Source organism: Hipposideros armiger, unplaced genomic scaffold (genome assembly GCF_001890085.2).
Source record: "Hipposideros armiger isolate ML-2016 unplaced genomic scaffold, ASM189008v1 scaffold_91, whole genome shotgun sequence".
Lineage (NCBI taxonomy): Eukaryota > Metazoa > Chordata > Mammalia > Chiroptera > Hipposideridae > Hipposideros > Hipposideros armiger.
This window is the reverse complement of record NW_017731441.1, coordinates 3555799-3572940: the sequence shown is the minus strand read 5'-3', so window position 1 is coordinate 3572940 and position 17142 is coordinate 3555799. Positions and strand designations below refer to the sequence as shown.

General features: G+C 47.0%; 1 protein-coding gene across 5 annotated transcripts in view; it reads right to left on the bottom strand.

Moving 5' to 3' along the window:
• Window positions 1–16278, bottom strand: part of TFDP1 (transcription factor Dp-1) — a 52342-nt gene extending 36064 nt beyond the window's left edge. Inside the window, exons 1-2 of one of the 5 annotated variants that reach the window (XM_019644825.1) lie at window positions 16095–16278; window positions 15145–15219 (exon numbers count right to left, since the gene is read on the bottom strand). The gene's annotated coding sequence lies outside the window, so the exon portion shown is untranslated. The other 4 variants (XM_019644829.1, XM_019644828.1, XM_019644826.1 and 1 more) reach the window with 4 other exon arrangements.
• Between the last annotated feature and the right edge of the window lie 864 nt (window positions 16279–17142).

The following is a 17142-nucleotide window of genomic DNA, read 5'->3' as shown; positions in this document are numbered from 1 at the left end:
ACAAGCTATAATAATTTACATATATATATATATATATACATAAAAAGGTCATCGGTGTCATCACCCATAACCCACCCGCCAACCCCAGAATCACAGCTTCAGCCTTCTCATGATGGTGCTTTTCTAAAACATCACCCCCTTTGTGAAGCATGAGCCTCAAAGGACAACTAAAAAATCAAATAAAGAGCTCACTGGTTGACAATGGTGAAGTGTGGCAAGAACCAACTAACTATAGTAGAAAATTATTGTCATCTTTCCTGAAAAAAAAACACTATTGTTGATCTGATTTGTGCGTGGTCAAGTATAAAACACCCCACTAGGCTGTGACACCTGGCCTGTCATCTGTAGAGGACCGGCCACTCCCCACACCTGCTCTGCTTTATTCCCAGGATGCCCGCCCACTGGGTCTCCCGCAGCGTAACCCTGGGCGAGTCTGAAGTCTCAGCTTCTATCACTGCGACCTGCAGAGCAGGGACAGCAGTACCAGCCTCATCTTCCTCACAGCCCGTATAAGAATTACAGCATGACACGCAAACCTTTAAAAATCCATACACGGGATGACCAAGCACCCTGGTCTGCCCGGACGAAAGGGGTTCTGAGGGCTCCTGGGGCACTGGACTGCCAGCGCTTAAGGAAAGAAGGTCCCAGGCCAGCTGCAAAGTGGTAATTGTGAGTGGTTATTTGTTAACACCTCCAAGGATCTGTCTGCTGAAGACAGTGCTGGTATAAACAAAATCTACAAGGGGTGCAAACCAGGCCGCCAAGCACGGCCTCCGAGTCCCCGGCGGCGTCCTGCTGCAAACCAGTCTCGGCATCTGAGTCCCCGCTCCCCGGCACAACTGGATGGCACTCTGACCATGCCCAATTTCTCCTCTCAGAACCTGAGGACTCCAGGGGCCGTTAGGCACTCAGGGGGTGAATGAGGACCCCACCCTATTTCATCTCCACTAGTTCTTCAGACAGTAGGACAGTCCAAGGCCATGCAACACACAGCACCATTGGGAACACAATTATCAGCACGAGGATATACTCAAGTGGATCCCATTACAGCCTCTTTGGGATTTTCCAACATGAAGTCATTTTGACAGGTTGCTTTACAGTTAGTACAAAACTTCAATCACACAACTTAGAAAAAATATTATGGTTACACCACTGGGTTTCTTCCTCACATCTTATAGCCCAGAGGCATCAAACACAGGTTGTGTTTCATTTTTTAAAAGGCATTACTGAAATTGCAATTAATTTTAAGATAAGCGCAATGGACTTATTTTCCTACAAAAATCTTTATACTTAAGATGCAAACCTAGCTTCCTGTAAGAAAACATCAGTCTGCTAAATATTTAACATATAAACCAATAGCAAAGGCACTCATTTACCAAAACTAACCAGTAAGTGAGGTGGGCCTCCCGCCTGTGTGACTTCACACCCTTGCCCAATCCCCTTCCCTTGAGTGTGGCCTCACCTGGTGACCAAATCTGCAAAGGCCAGGTTAGGTCTCAAGAGACCAGGACCTCTCTGTCTTGCTGGCTTGTCTCCCTCTGTCTCTCTCTCTCCCCCTCTCCCTGGCTCGCTCACTCACTCTGATGATGGGACTTGCCGGTGGGCCCACGTGGCCAGGAACTGAGGATGACCTCCAGTCAATAGTCCTCAAAGGACCAAATCCTACCAACAACCAGGTAAACGAACCCAGACGCAGTCCCGTCCCCCAGGACCTCGGGTACCACAGCACCTTTGGGTGTTTGTTGGGCTGGGGGGCCAATGCAGCTGAAGCCAGACTTCGGACCCACAGAAACTGGGGGGTAATAATGTAGCTCCAGGTCGCTAAGTTTTGGGTAACCTGGTAAAGGAGCTGGTGACCATGCAGCTCACTCTCTCACTCTGTTCATGCACCAGCCTGTTTCCTGCATTAACCACCTGCCACGGGTTTCTGTCCTTGCCACAGAAAGAACACCAAAGTAGTATTACAAAGCAATGAGATATGGTGCATGATGCAAAATAATGTGCGTTAGAGCGCACGTTAGTGCGTAAGGTTCATCACATAAAAAATAGATTCCAAGTGGATAAAAGAATAAGGTGGGAAAAATACATCTAGGACTGCTGCACCTGGCAACAGCCAAATAGGAACTTCAGATCAAGCCTCAGGCTAAACACAATACAAATGCCATCCTGACAGCCACCCAATCAGCGTAATCACAGTTCAGCTTACCATAAAGGCAAGTTACCGGAAACAACTTAAATGCCCATCAGTAGGATCGAATAAATGAGGGCACATCCAAACGAAATATCCTAGATCCTGATATCAGCAAACAAAGATTACACATTGAGACAAATGGGAAAATCCAAACAGTAGTTAACTGGAAATACTAATGAATTATTGTTCATTGTTTTGGGTATTTGTACGGCTCTCTTATCTTTGAGAGATACATACTAGAATACTTAATGAAATGACATCATGTTTGTAATCAGCTTCAGCCTCACCCAGCTGGAGAAGCATGGACATGAACAAGCCAGCCATGAACTGAGTACTCAGGAAGACGACAGGGAAGCAGAGGGTCACCGTCACATTCTCTATTCTTGTGTATGTTAGAAATGTTCCATAAAAGTTTTTTAAATTACCTATTTTTATATTCACCAACATGAGAAAGCCTAGGACAAACTGTGGAGTAAAACAGCAGGGGACAGAATGTGTGAGTTCATTTATGTAAAGTTGTGTAATATAAGTAGTGTATGTTTAAACACACATCTAGGGAGTTAGTCCCCAAAATAATCAGTAAAATGTAACAGTCATCCTGGACTATGATTTCAGATGATCAACTTCCTAATACCATTTAATTTTTTAAAAACCCTATACAACAAGTCTTCAAATAATGCCATTCCATTCAATGTTGTTTTGTTATAACAGTCGTAAGATGCTGTAGGAACTTAACCCCTATTTCTATCAATTAGCCTATGGTAAAACAGTTTCATTTTTTGTCACTTCACTTAAAGCTGTAGGACCTATCGACAACACTGAGGACTTACTGTACTTCTGTAATTAGATAAAGCGTAAGACTATTGTCATTTTCTAAACAAAGGGTCCCAAGGATAACAAGATCTAGGGATGAGGGAGAGCTGAGGATGGAGGCTGAAAGCCGTGGATCTGAGGTCAGGACCTCATGTGGCATCCATGGAAAAGAAACCAAGATGGCAGCAAGAGCATATGAAGCAGAAGCCCATGTCCACAGAATGGACAGAGTGGGACAGAAAGTCCTAGAGAACCAAGAAGAAGTCAAGATGGCAGCAAGAGCCAATGGAGCAGAGGCCCACGGCCACAGAAGGCAACCAGAGCAAGATGGAAGGTCAGAGGGCTGGCCCTGAGGCGTAGGCAGAGCAGAACTGGCTGTGGAGCAAAAAAGTCTGGATTAGAAGTGACCAGGCAAATGCCAATCCTTTCCCCACAATAAATCAATATCCTCAGGGGAAAATCTCAAATCCATCAGTGAAAGGAAATGGAAGAGGTAGGAGTTAAATTTACAAATTCCAGCAGACTCAGAGGAAAGGAAGAGGAACAGGTGTGGCAGATTCGGGGGGGTGGGGTGACAAGGGATAGGAAAGGAATTTGTTTGTGGCGCCAGGAACAGGGGGATGAGACTGCCAGGATTTCTGAAATTCAAGTGAGACCCTGAGTTCTCTGCCAGGCGGCCATGACATCAGCAATTAACACATAAGTTACAGTTGTTGTTCTCCTCCATGAGCAAAACTGGGACTCCAACAGACAGCCTAGGTTAACTGCAGTTGTTTTTCTTTAGTTGGGTTTGGAGATCTCCAGTCTCTCCTAGCTCTGAAATGCTAAGATTCTCTGGTTCCTCTGCAAGTGGTGCCTCCTTCCACCTCCTGTGTCTGCCATCAGAGCCCACCTCTTCAGGGAGTCAAGTATAAATTAGCACTTCCATCCAACTCCTGCCTGCCAAGCTGGACCTGAATGTCAGTCAAATGCTGAACCATTTAAACGATCATCCTCCACCCCACTCCAAGACGCACAGCGCAGGAACTGCCTCCTGCTCCTGCCGACTCTGCGCTTCTCACTAGATTCAGTACCTTACTCCCCAGCTAGTCCTTCCTAGAAAGAAGCAGACGGAGTCACAGCATCTGCTCTTCTAATCCATAATCGGACTGCATCCTTCAGTCATCACTCTCACTCTCTTTTCTGCCAGAGAAAATATCATATTTATTCTAGAACAGGCACAGATGCAAAACTGCCTGGAAGAAAACATAACTCGGATCCAAAACAATTTTTAAATATTTGCTTATGTCCCACTTTCTGGCATTTTTGTGGCTGACTTGCACTGGATTAGCTCTGTATGGCACATAATGCGTTCTCTCACCTGCTACGTGGTGGAGACTGTTCACCAAGGACTTGATGAGGACTCTTAAGAGCCGGCTAGAATCTGACTTATCAGGAAGTTGCTCCCCAATGGAACATTATTTCTCGTTCTTTATAAAGGAAGAACCAGTGAGACAGCTGCAGAGTGCTTCTTTCTTTAACCAAAGCCCATGCTGTCTAAGTGCCCCATGTCCACGCTCTTATCAGCCATACCCTAGCTGCAGCCCCTGAAGAGGAAGCCCCAGGTGTCACAGGCTCTGTCCACCCCATCCCATTCCAGCAGGCCCGCCCCAGAGCAAGTTCCTATTGCCCACCACCCATGGGATTTCTCTATATTATAGCTAGGGCAAGCTGGAGATGTGGGGGCAGAGGCCTGTGTACAGAAAGACTGGAGGCAGGGAGCAGGGCCAAAACAGGTCACGTAGGCCCCAAGTGCTCAATGGTAGCAGCGTCCCCTTGGTGGCCTGTGGACCCCTGCCACCACACACACCCTGCTTCTGGTTTGTGGCCCCCTGCATCCCATCTCTAGCTGCCTGGGGCTGCCCCGTACCTCCTCTGGTGACCTGTGGCTCCCTGCACCCCATCTTTGGTGGCCTGCCTACTTCACTCCTGAGCTCAGGCCCTAACAAGGAGCTGATCCCCTTGATCATGCTAGGAGTGGTGTCTACCCCCAGAGCTCTGATTAAGACCAACCACTCATGGCCAAGAAGTGTATTTCAGAGGTCCACGACTGTGATGAACTCCAAATTTCTTCAAAGCCTTATTTTTATTCTTTAGAACTCACTCAAGTGTCGCCAGGATCGAGCCTAGCGTGTGATGCGTGTGGTCCTTTAATCTGTGCTTCCCTGAGAGGAAGGTACGCTTGTTACCTTATTTTATAGGTGAGTTGGCAAGCCCCAGAGAAGATTCTGCCTGAGGTCACACTGCCAGAAAGTGGCACAGCTGGGACTCAGAACCAGGCAGTGCAGGTCTCTTTGGAGTGACTGCCTTTGTCCTGACGTAGAAATAGTTTCCAGGAGAACCCAATGGTCATGGGGCTTCCAAGAGCTCAGGCCACACCCCACCACTCCACAGAGGGTGGCGTTCAGGCCTGTGGCCTCTCCTGAGAGGAACACAACCGGAGGTGGAGACAGTTTCTGATCACCTAGTATATTTATTTTATTAGCTAATTTGAAAAAAAACAATACACTAATCCGACTTCTCTACTGGAAAAGTTATTGCAGGATACTTTTTTCCCTTTCACAAAAAACCTAACTCTTTTTAACAAAACCAAGTCATCCAAGGCTGGGCGCTTGAACAAGGATGAGTGCTCCTCCACAGCTCAGGGAAGGCGCCCGAAACCCGCTGGGCCCAAGGTCTAAGGCGGCGTGGGGTCCAGGTGGGCAACAGATGGCAGGGGATGGGCAGCTCTTACTGCACGATGAGCTGTGACGAGGAAGGTACAATGACCCACCACTGGCCCCTTCCCTTCCCAGAAGGAGTGCTCAAAAATAGATTAGGCAGCATTTCTAGGACCACAGTCCACACGCTACCAATACGTCACTCAAATAAAGGTCTACGAGGTGGGAGGACAGGGCCACCGTCATCACTGCACGAGAGATTAGGGCCTACAGTCATCAAAGAAACCCACCTCAATATCCTTTCCAACCTCAAAGTAAAAGCTGGTCATGCAGCAACCACAGGCGCCACTTTTACAGTTCGTTAAGGAAAGAAGGGGTTACATCCGGAAGACATCCCCTTGGTACTCTCCACTTCCAGCCTGGCAGTGTTCTGCAGCAACACCTAAGTCTACAGACAAAATTTCAAAGCTCTCTGGAGTTACAAAACCCCATGAGATTGTTTAATTTTGTGACTTCCCTCCTACCCAAGTTGTGCGTACGCGTGCATGTATGTGTGTGTTGGGGGAGGGAACATCATTAGGGCTTCATAAAATGAGGATGAAACACCCTAGTAATCCACAGCCATCTTAATTCACAGGCTACTTATTTGTACAATATTAAGGCATTTATCTTTTAAGCTGCATATCATTTCAAAGAAGGGACCTAAACTTTAAAAGATGACAAATTTTCAAAAGAAATGCTGAAGTAATAATAACCTCCATGAATAAGTAACTTCTTTATCTGGATTAACCTGAAAGTACACCAGATCAAAGATAAGTATGGCTTCATAAATGATCCCCAAACTCAGCCATGAGACAAAGTCAGAGGTTGAACTCTCTCATAAGCATCTCTCTTTATCCTTCCTTTTTGCAGAATAGGATTTAGGTTCTATCAATACAGGTGGAAAAAAAAAATACAGGGAGGCATAAGATATTTTCACTCAAATCCTGATTTTTCTGAAAAACAAATGAAACAACAGAAAAATAAGACTCATACTAGCTACTCCAAGTAATTAATACTTTTAAACAGAGGAAGTAAGATATTGTGCAAGAGCTAAGAAGACCTTATACTTTGCTGTAATCATTTACCCAAGAAGCTACAAGAACTATTGTGAACTTGGACCTCAAAGAGTCCTGATGATCACACTGAATAAAAATGAACAATATATACTAATCAATCAAATGAAGGAAAAATATGTAAACTACCTAAAAACTACCTGTATTTAAAATTCAAGGTATGAATTCAAGGTATGTTCTCTGTAGGTTTATAGTGAAGTGATTTTATATTTACTGCATGACAGAAGCAAACTAATGTTACTATTTGGCTGTGAAATGATGAACAAAGGTCTAATACCCTGAATTTATAGAGTGGATGCAAATCAACAGGAAATAAACACCTGAATGGAAAAATGAGCACAGGATATGTTCATCAATTCACAGTGAAACAATGTTTTAAAAGGAAAACATTTAACTTCTAACTCAAAAAATTCAAAAACGTCATTTAAAATTTTACCTATTAAATGGAGCAAGTTTTATGGGTTTTTAAATTATCATTATCGAACTCGATGTTGAAAAGGGAATGTTAAAATGGGCTCTCTCCTACAATCTCATCGAAATAAGTATAAACTGGTATGATCATTTTGGAAAGTAATCTGATAGTATCTCCAAGACATAGTGCTTATGTGTGCTACACATTCATACTTGTCCTCGCACACGCACATACCCATGCACATCCAGGCACAGCCACACACACACAGGCACGTCCACACACACCCATGCGAATTACACTTCCAAGAATTTATCCTGGGATATCAGAATGGATCTGCGTAAATTTGAGAAGATTTAACTAGAAACCACTGGAATTCCCAGTGCTGGAGACTGGAGACTGAAAGCACATCCAGAATGAATAGGGAATTTGTCAAACTAATTGATATTCTCCCTTTTCCTGTAAGATGCTGATGGCTTTCAATACTGTCTCAAATAACCTGCGTATCTGTTCTCTAGAAAGTTCAGCAACATGCTATCTACTACTCGGCTATGTTCATCTCTAAAAATCTATTTATGCCAGTTGTATTTGTTATTAAAAGCCTGGAAAAAACTGCAAACAATCTAAGGGTTGCATCAGTGTCTTTAAATGTCTTTTATGTTCTCCATCCATTCTGTAGAAATCAAAACTGGATATCATGGATATGGCTTATACAAGAGACTCGAATAAGTGAACCCATTCAACAAGAAAGGGCTTTCTCTCTATAGCCAAAAGAATTGGGGAATGAATATACATTTGTTAAAATTTAAAATGATGTGTTTAGGTATGCATCATTTTTTATTTTTTCCCACTTCAACCCACTTTTTCAATAACTGACCATCTACAATTTCTCAACATGTCAAATAAAATAATGTGGTTAAAAAAAATGACTTGAGGAAATACTGACAAACATTAAAGAGAAAAGGAAGATTAAAAATGGAACATACATTTACATTTTTGTAAAATATGCCTTTATTTCAGATGACTAAATAAAAATCCAACAGGAATATATTACCAAATCCCAGCAATTCCTCTCAGATACCAGCTGATGAGTTTTTTCTTCTTTTTACTTTCCTGGAACTAACTTTTGTATAATTAACATTACTTTTGTAAACAGAAGAAATATCACTTGAACTTTTTCAGCACTTCAAACTTTTTTCTTGTGAAAATTCTGCTAAACGGATAATCCAATCATTGTGACAGAAAAGCTTGTTGCTGTCACAGGACTGTGATTCAATAAAGACAATAAAAACTCACAGTTGACGCTGAGGATAGAGTGCAGCCACACAGGACAGCCCGGAAATGACAAATTCCTCTGCAGGATGAACCACGAAAGAGGCCGGCACACCTGTCCTGTGCTGGGTAGGCACTGGGCAGAGCTGAACTGGGGGGTGGGGGGCACTGGAAAACTCAGGTTCTAGACTGACTATGTCTGGTTTGCTGACTTACAGACATAATTACCTGGGTTACTGCCTAGCAAAGATGTTCACTCTGTCTCCTTCTTGGGCCCTCAATGACACGATGTTATTTAAGAGAACCCCTAGGTGCACAGCTCATGCGTGTGTGTTAAAAGGTATGCATTTTAGAACCTGGGGATGCACACTGGTTTCATTCCATCAAACCAGAATTCCCTTTAAAACCGGATAATGCAAAAACAGGATTTTGATAAACAGGGTCCTGAGTTCATACAACAAACTCTACCAGGAAGAGGTAAATACAACTCTTCATTCTGGAGTTTCCAAGTCATCTGTAGCATCCAAGTCATCTAAGTAGCACCCGCGAACCGTGCAACAACTGAAAAGCCACAGTCAGCTTCTGCATCCATACACATCCTTAGGCAGAACTGGGTCTGCAGGAGCTGCGGCCAGACAGCAAATATTTACTGATGGCCGACACCTTTCCAGGCCCAACGCCATGTAGACACAGCATCTGTACTATTTATGGCCGATGCCCTAATAATGATAATCATTTGAGTCAGAAGGTGCCTAGGGGTGAATCTCATCTCTAGTTCAGCCAGTGCCGACACCCTGATGACATACATCCCAGAGGTCTCACTCTCATGTGTACATGTTGTGACATGTGTAGGCTGTGTACTATCTCTGGCCCATCCATGCTCACTATTCCCTAGAAATCCAGTCCCTCCTAAAATAGTATGAAACTGCAGGCAAGAGAAGCCAGGTATCAATTACGAATGAGAATTTTCCAATTGTTCTACACTGAAAAATAATATAATTTATTAAATACCAAGAGAAAGGAGCTCTTTGAAAAGCTGGTTATGTGAGGAAAACATCTACAAGTTATACTGCAAGTCAGGCTGTGCATCAATACCACAGGAGAGTTTCCTAATTGTTTCACAACAAACCCTGAAGATAATTTTTTTACACACCAAAAGCACAGAGCTAAAAAAGAGCTGATTATATGAGGGAAAAAGATATCCCTTTTATCTTTTGAATTTTATACCAGGTGTTCGTATAATACGTCTTTTAAAGCAAGATGTTTTAGGGCAACATTTTTAATTAAGCTGTAACTTTCTGCTTTTTAATACCATCTCAGAGTTTCTCCAATTTCATGCCTGTAGAAAAAAATTAGTTCTGAAACATGAAAAGCCTGTTGTAAAAACAAGCTGACCACCATAGATTTCTCCTCTGTCTAAACCCAAGTGGGCTAAATTGATGACCCTCTTAATCTCCAATGTGAAGTTGTTTCTTTCTGAGGGCAGGGCGGCTGTACTAAATGACTGAATTAGCGTCTGTTCCCAGAACCCGCTTCATCAAAGACTGGAGGAAACAGCAGCTTATTGCTATACCAGGCTTATTTCTTCAGCCCTGAGTTTCATCATCGAGGTCTAGGTCTGTAAAATGATACTCAGGACATGTATTTTTAGATAAGCTCATTAGTCTCCTATTGGTATTAAACCAGGCCTCGTTATAGCATCCCTCAAAAGCGTAGCTAGGATGCATTTTTCTTTGTTCTCCAGCTCTCAATAATATAATTCAGGGATTTGTCCACAAACTCACAGAACATAAGTGGACTCACAGAGCAGCTTTCAAAACCGAGGCCTATGAACTCTAAATAGGAACTTACACGGCCACCCTCTCTGCCAGCTGTCCCAGCACTGCCCCCAGCCAGAGATCACGTTGGGATTTGAGGCATCTTCCTCCCCCAGGACGTCCTGTGGCCAAGTGCTCGGGCCGAGGGGCCAGGTGTCCGTGTCAGGGCTCAATGGCTGCACCAGGCTATCATCCCTCTGCTCTCACACCTGAAGCGTGGAGAGATGGGGCCTGGGAATCCCCACCAGTCGGCTAACTCACGACTCGACATCTCCCCACAAAAGCATCTCTGTTATTTTACAAATCAACTATCTACCTCCCTGTTCTTTACAAACCTTCACGATATTGGACAAGGACAAGAACATGATCTTCCCGGTGAGGATGGAGGCGATGCCACTCTTCCTCCCCCTTTCCGGGGCCATGAAGAACTCCGAGCCTGGGAGCTGGAGACACAGACTCTGCCTGTGACCTTGAGAAATTACCTGAACCTCTGTGGCCCACACTCCCTCACCCACTGCCCCTTCCAGCTCAGCTCTAAAAGAACTATGGCTGCTCTGCAGATCCTTTACCTCCTTATAACCTCAATTTTCCAAATGCTAATAGCACTGAAAGGCTCACAGGGGGCTACAGATTGGAAGATGGTCAGGCAAGGACACACGTACGTGCATACACATACAGGTGTGCACACATTCGTGTCAGATGCCTTCCACTTTCCACTTCACACAATTTCAATCTTTAATACAATGAGTATGTATCTAACAACTGTAATGTTTATATTTCCCTTAAAGTTTACTTTTACCTTAGGAGATTTCTTCAGGGCTAAAAAGCGTGACTTGCATTCTCAGCAAGACAAACCTTCCCAGTCAGGACCCGTGGTTGGCACAAAATAAAATTCAAGATACCTAGTTCTTTCAGTCAATAAGCAATCAAGTACATTTTTCACCTAGCAGGGTGACAAGGCCCCGTGATAGAGGAAATAGGCTCACGACTATGGGAACACAGATCCACACAGTTCCAGAGCAGTGACTGAAATGCCTGCCGCCCTGCCCTCTGACCTGCCTAGATTCTCTCTATAGCAATTATGGAAAAACATTCCAAGATGCACATCTAAGGATGGTCCCTGAGCATTGGATACGAGTTCAAAGGGACAGCCTAAGTGCGGCCAGTGAGTCCCAACATGGACACAGCGGCCACCAGGTCCGTGAGGGCAATGATGAAGACCCCAGGGAAGTTTAATGACTGAATGGTGGTCCCTTCCAGGCTGCACTGACCCTCCGGGAGGCCGGCAAACCCAAGGAAGGGTAGCCTCACGCGCTATCTCAGGATTCGGGAAAAGGACCATTGTAAGTGTAGGCCAGTCCCCACAACATAGAAATTCTTCCCCAAAATGCCAATAATTCTCTGAAATTCCTGGAATAACCCCCCAAACCGTTGTCAGTGGTCACTTGGGGGAGGGACCGCGCTTGGGGCCTTTATAACTTCCACTCTGTGCTTCTGCGCAGCTGCACCTTTCCTTCTCTGCTTCCTCTCCCTGCACATCACATATGAATAGTAAATCTGAACTTTTACCATTTGAATTGTTCACCTCGAGCACACGCCAACTTAACTCAAATAAAGGAACGCTGAAGGTAAGAGTGAAGGCTCTGACCACCTGTGCCCACTGCTGTCTGCTTCCCAGGCCAGGCCGCTGGCTTCACCCACACAGGCCAGAGTGGGCCTCCACCTTTCCACCACAGCTCCCCAGGTGCCGTCTCCCTTCTCTGTCTGACCAGAGAAGAACCAGGGAAGCAGGAGGACAGGCAGGGACTCACCCTGAGGGCACCTTAAGGCAGCCCACTCATTCCTGCCATTTTAAATGCACACCCTAGCACACTTCCGGCTAAAGAGACATGCTTTTAAAATGAAATGTTAAGTATTCATCACCAAGGAATCAGGCTTATTTTCATATATTGCTGGAAAAATGCAGGCGTTTTTTCAAACAAATGAATTACAGTGTTTAGTCTACACAGCTTTTTTTAAATATACAAGTATTTATTTGTGTTCTAGAAAAAGAAGACATAAGGTGTTGGTGCCAGAGCACATACATGGGGGCCCCAGTCCCATGCTCTTCCCCGATCCCCACACACCCACCTTGGTCTCTTCCTCACCCTGATTTCAGTGAAAATGGCACTGCTTCCTAGAGAGGTGCCCAACCCCTGGCTGACAACAGCCATCTCCCATGAACTGCAAGCTTCATGAGAAGCTCATCATTGGGCACAGGTGTTCAACAAAGAGCAAACAATGGATGCATGAAAAAAGGAGCACAGGTGATCATAATTTCAGGCATTTCCGCCTTGATCCCACAGACCAAGAACTGAGGCAGATGAAATGCACACAGGAACTAGCAGGCCTGGCTCGTGCAGAATTCTCATCTGAGATGCATGTACAACAGGATGGGTGAAAAGCTCCAAGTCTTTCTGAAAGACTAGATAACATTGGGTCCCTCAGACCAAAGACATTGGTTAACCTGCAACAGCTATCTATGCCCAGACAACTGCCCACCGGCCCTGGTGTGGTCCAGCTCACCTGTCAGGAGGACAGGCATTGCTGCCATCCAACCTGCTACACCTCCGCTGGCCCTCTCCAGGCCAGCCCAACTCCCCTCTCCCTCAATGGATGGCTCCTAACCTTTAAAACCCACCCACGCCCACAGCCCCTTCACCCCCAGTCAATGGGCTTGCTCTTGTCCACCCATTTCCCTGGCTGCACCCTAAAACCTGGTGGTCTCCCTGGACCTCCACAGGAGGTAAGAAGCTGCCACACCATTTTCCCTCATCCTCCTCACCAAAATCTGCCAGGCTGACCCCCTCACTGGTCCTCTAAGTTTGTCTTCCACTATAACCCCCCAAACCTAACTCCAGCCTCCTCTAGTCTCCCTGGGTCCCAACAGTCTCCCATGGGGTCCCAGCCCACTCCCCTTTAACCTGAGGGGCTAGGCTCCCACCTGTGCTTATGGCCTTTGATCTTACACCTAAGAAAAACTGAAGCGCCACAACTTAAATTAACTACTGCTGCTTTCCCCTCCAACACTGGCTGCCAAAGTCATCTTTCCAAACTCAAATGTCACTCCCCTGCTTTAAAAAGATAAGGAAACTAGAAAAAAGGCCAAAGTAAAATAAATCCCTTTACTTGGCCACAATCTCCATTTCCAGCCTGATCTCCCAGTCCTGGTAAACTTGGTTCCAGCCACTCCTGACATCACCCAGCTCTCAGGATAGGGAAGGCTACTTTACCTCTCCTTATGCTGTTTTTCAGCCTAAACTACCCCATTATCATCATAGCGCCCATGACCCAACATCATCAGCTACAGGGGAACCCGCCCCACCATTCAGCCACTAGGTGGCCCTCAGCTGCCCCCTTTTGCAGGGCTGCTTCTCAAGAAGTGAACGTCAGAAAAGGTTGTTCACCAAGTCCTTCTCCCTACAACCAGGCGGCAGTGGCACCTACTATCTGTCTTTACATCCCCCAGAGGCCAACAAGCAATCAAAGAGCGCCCCTCAAACAAGGAGTCACTCCCTCTCCTCTAGCTAGTGAATAAAAAAGGGCAACTAAGCTTGATTCCCTGAAACACACAACCCCAGAGCTGCACCCTAACAGAGGCACTGGGGTAAAGCAGCACCCTCTTATAGATACCTAATTATTCTTGTCACTGAGCACATACTACCCGTCTTGCCTCTTTGGTGTGTACATGATCACCAAAAAATGCAATTAGAGATGATAAAATCAACCTAATGTTATATATGGATAATGGCTTTAACTTAAAACACACCTCACAGGGTGCAACTGTGTGTTCATGCGCTCTTCACCAAATTAAACCCAGCGCTGGAAGACAGGAGCCAAATGTGAGTGCATGCCTGATAGTCAGTGAGAGCGTAGGGTGCTCTCAGTCAGACTCTTTAGAGAATATTAAAACTGTTGAACTGATGGAAAGGCGTAACGTCTGTTATTTGCCTATTATAGACACGTTTTTACTACCTCTAGTTGTTTCAGGCAGATGCAGTTTATCTGAGCTACATTTCCAGCTCTGTGCAATTAATAAGTAAATAAATAAACAGCCTCTTCTCACTAATGTTTACAGAACAATACATTCTGAGAAACACTAAAGGACAAAACTGGGGTTTGAGTGACTTTAACTGATATTACAAAGTGTGGTAAGAACTACATAACCAATAAAATAGTCTACATTTTTAGACCTAAAAGGCTATTTCTTGGAACAAGTTAAAAAAATTGTTCAGTATATTCTATTGTTTCATGACAAATAATAAGCAAGCTAAAGTAGGATTTTTCACATTTCATTATTCACCAAATTTCATTTTTCTGAGAAGAAAAAGGGGGACAAAACAAGTGCTCAGCACTTTATCCATCAAAGCTGAATTAGCTTCCTACACTTTCCACCAAACAGGTGCTCAGGGTCATTGTGCACATGACCAGTCACCCCTGGTCCCAGCCTTCCATCTCACTGAATTTAAGGTGTTCAACAAAGATATTCAAAATTGTAATACCCTCTGAAAAGATGACAAAAAAGTCAGTGATATCATTTAAGCCTCATGCAATGTTTGTCACCCGGTGTTTAATACTGAAAACCCATGTATACAAGCAAATCACAAACATTTCCATAAAAGCTGTTAGATTCCTTTCATCTTGTTCGCCTTTATCCTATTTCATTTGCTTTAAAAGTCTGAAAATAAACTACTGTGGTTTGTGTTGCAGTTCTGAATAAAATGGGAAAACTACAAAGAATGCAGTGCTAGGCAAACATCTGTCTGTAAAACCAAGCAAACATACTTACATCTTTTGCCATGTTACCAGATCCGTGAAATCGATGCTATAAATGTTCACCCTCCAGAGAAGAAAAATGATTTTCCTGGTAAAGAAGGAAGGAAAAACAAGAAATGAATAAGAATGAAAAAAGAAGGTAATAGCAACATTTCCCCCAGTACCACCAGCATCCTGACTGTCCCTCCAGGCAGCAGGCACCTTCTTTTCCAAACCCACACTCCATCCTCAAAGCGCAGCTGGCAAAACCCCCCCACACCTGGGATTTTAAAACTCATCTCAAAGAATGGCAATGCATCCAACAATAGGATGCCCATTCTGGCCCCCTGGAGAACCGTCCTCCCCAACGCCCACACAAAGACCCGGCACCCGGTCAGGCCTGGCAACCTGCGCCCGCGCAACTTGGGCGCAACTAAGGACACCCAGCCACCCCCCTGGCGCAGCCCCGCTGTCGCTGCGCAAACGCGCACCCCAAGGTGTGCCTCGGTCCCGCTGGTTCGCTCCCCTCGCCCACCCGGCCGGCCGGTAACTCTGACAGGTGGGCTTCCGGGGTCCGGCCTCCGGCCTGTCACTAGGCCGCAGCCGCCTCGTCGCGAGCGCCTCCCGCGCACCGGAACCGGCAGTCGGGCGGGCCAAGCCCGGGTCAGCGCCGCCTCCGCGCACCCCAGACCCCTAGACCCCGTGCGCACCGGCGGACCCCGACCCCCGCCGGGTGCAGATGCTGGCGCTGCTGCTCCGCCTGAAGGCCACCTGCAGGCCTCGAGGAAGACCCGGGACCCCCGAGCCCACGACCGGGTCACCTGGAGGCCCCCGACGGCGGCGCCCAGGACCAGGGGCAGGAGGCGGGGGAGCCGGGAGGGGCGCGCGCACGCGGCGGGGAAGGAAGACAGGGGACCGGTGGGCGCCCCGCGTGCCCGCGCCCCTCCCGGGACCCTAGCCCTCGCCGCCCCCTGCCCGCCGCACCTGGCTGGCGGTAGGCGCACGGACACGCGGGGATAGGCACGAGGGCGCGGACACGGACGCGCGGGCTCGGACACGCGGACACGGAGACGTGGGCAGTCCCGGCGCGCGCTCCGGCCCAGGGTCCTGCCCTGCGAGGCGCCGGGCGCGGGGCTCACCCTGCCGAGCGGGCGTCGGGCGGCGTGACGTGCGCGGCGCGGTGACGTGGGGGGCGGCCCGGCTCCCGCAGCGCGCCTGCGCGCGTTTTCGCGCCTTCGGCTCCCTCCTCCTCCTCCTCCCGCCAGGGCGGCCCGCGCTGGACTCCGAGGGGGATGGGCTGTGCGTGTGCGCGTGTGCGTGCGCGCCCAGCAGGGATTGGCGCCAGTGCGCGGCGGTGCGCGCGCGGGGGAGAAAAGCCCGTGGGATGCGCACGTGTGCGCACACGGGAGACAGGGGCTGGGGCGTGTGTATACAATTGTGCGCACATGGGAGACAGTGGTCGGAAGGAGGGGAGCCTCGTGTGTGCACCTGTATATGCATACAGATGAGTGGAAGGCTGGCTGTGTGTGTGCACATATGTATATTGCAAACAGGAAAGGGAGCTGGGTGTATGTGCACATGTGCATGCAAAGGAGAGAGGGGTACAGGTGTGTACACAAAGGCAGAAGGGGTCAAATTCTGTGGGCACAGGTTTATGTTCACACACGGAGGAGAGGGAGGTGGTGTGTGTACCTGCAGATGTGCAGACATGAAGGATGAAGGAGGCTGGGTGTGTGAACACGTGGAGGGAAGTGTGTGTACATGCACGAGTGTATGTGTACACGTGGAGGAGAAAGACAAGTGTGCATGCGGGCATGTTTAGGTGAGTGCATGTGTACATGTGTGCACAAGGAGAGGAGGCTGCCCATGAGTGTGCAGGTACACGGAAGAGACTGCATATGCAGTGAGGAGCCCTGCCCACCTGGTGATCTGTCCCTGCTGCACCTTCAGCCTCCACACCAACACCGGGCTTCTGCCCAGATGACTGTCCTTCATGTAGAAGGGAGGGAAACCAGGCAGCCAGTTTGCTCCT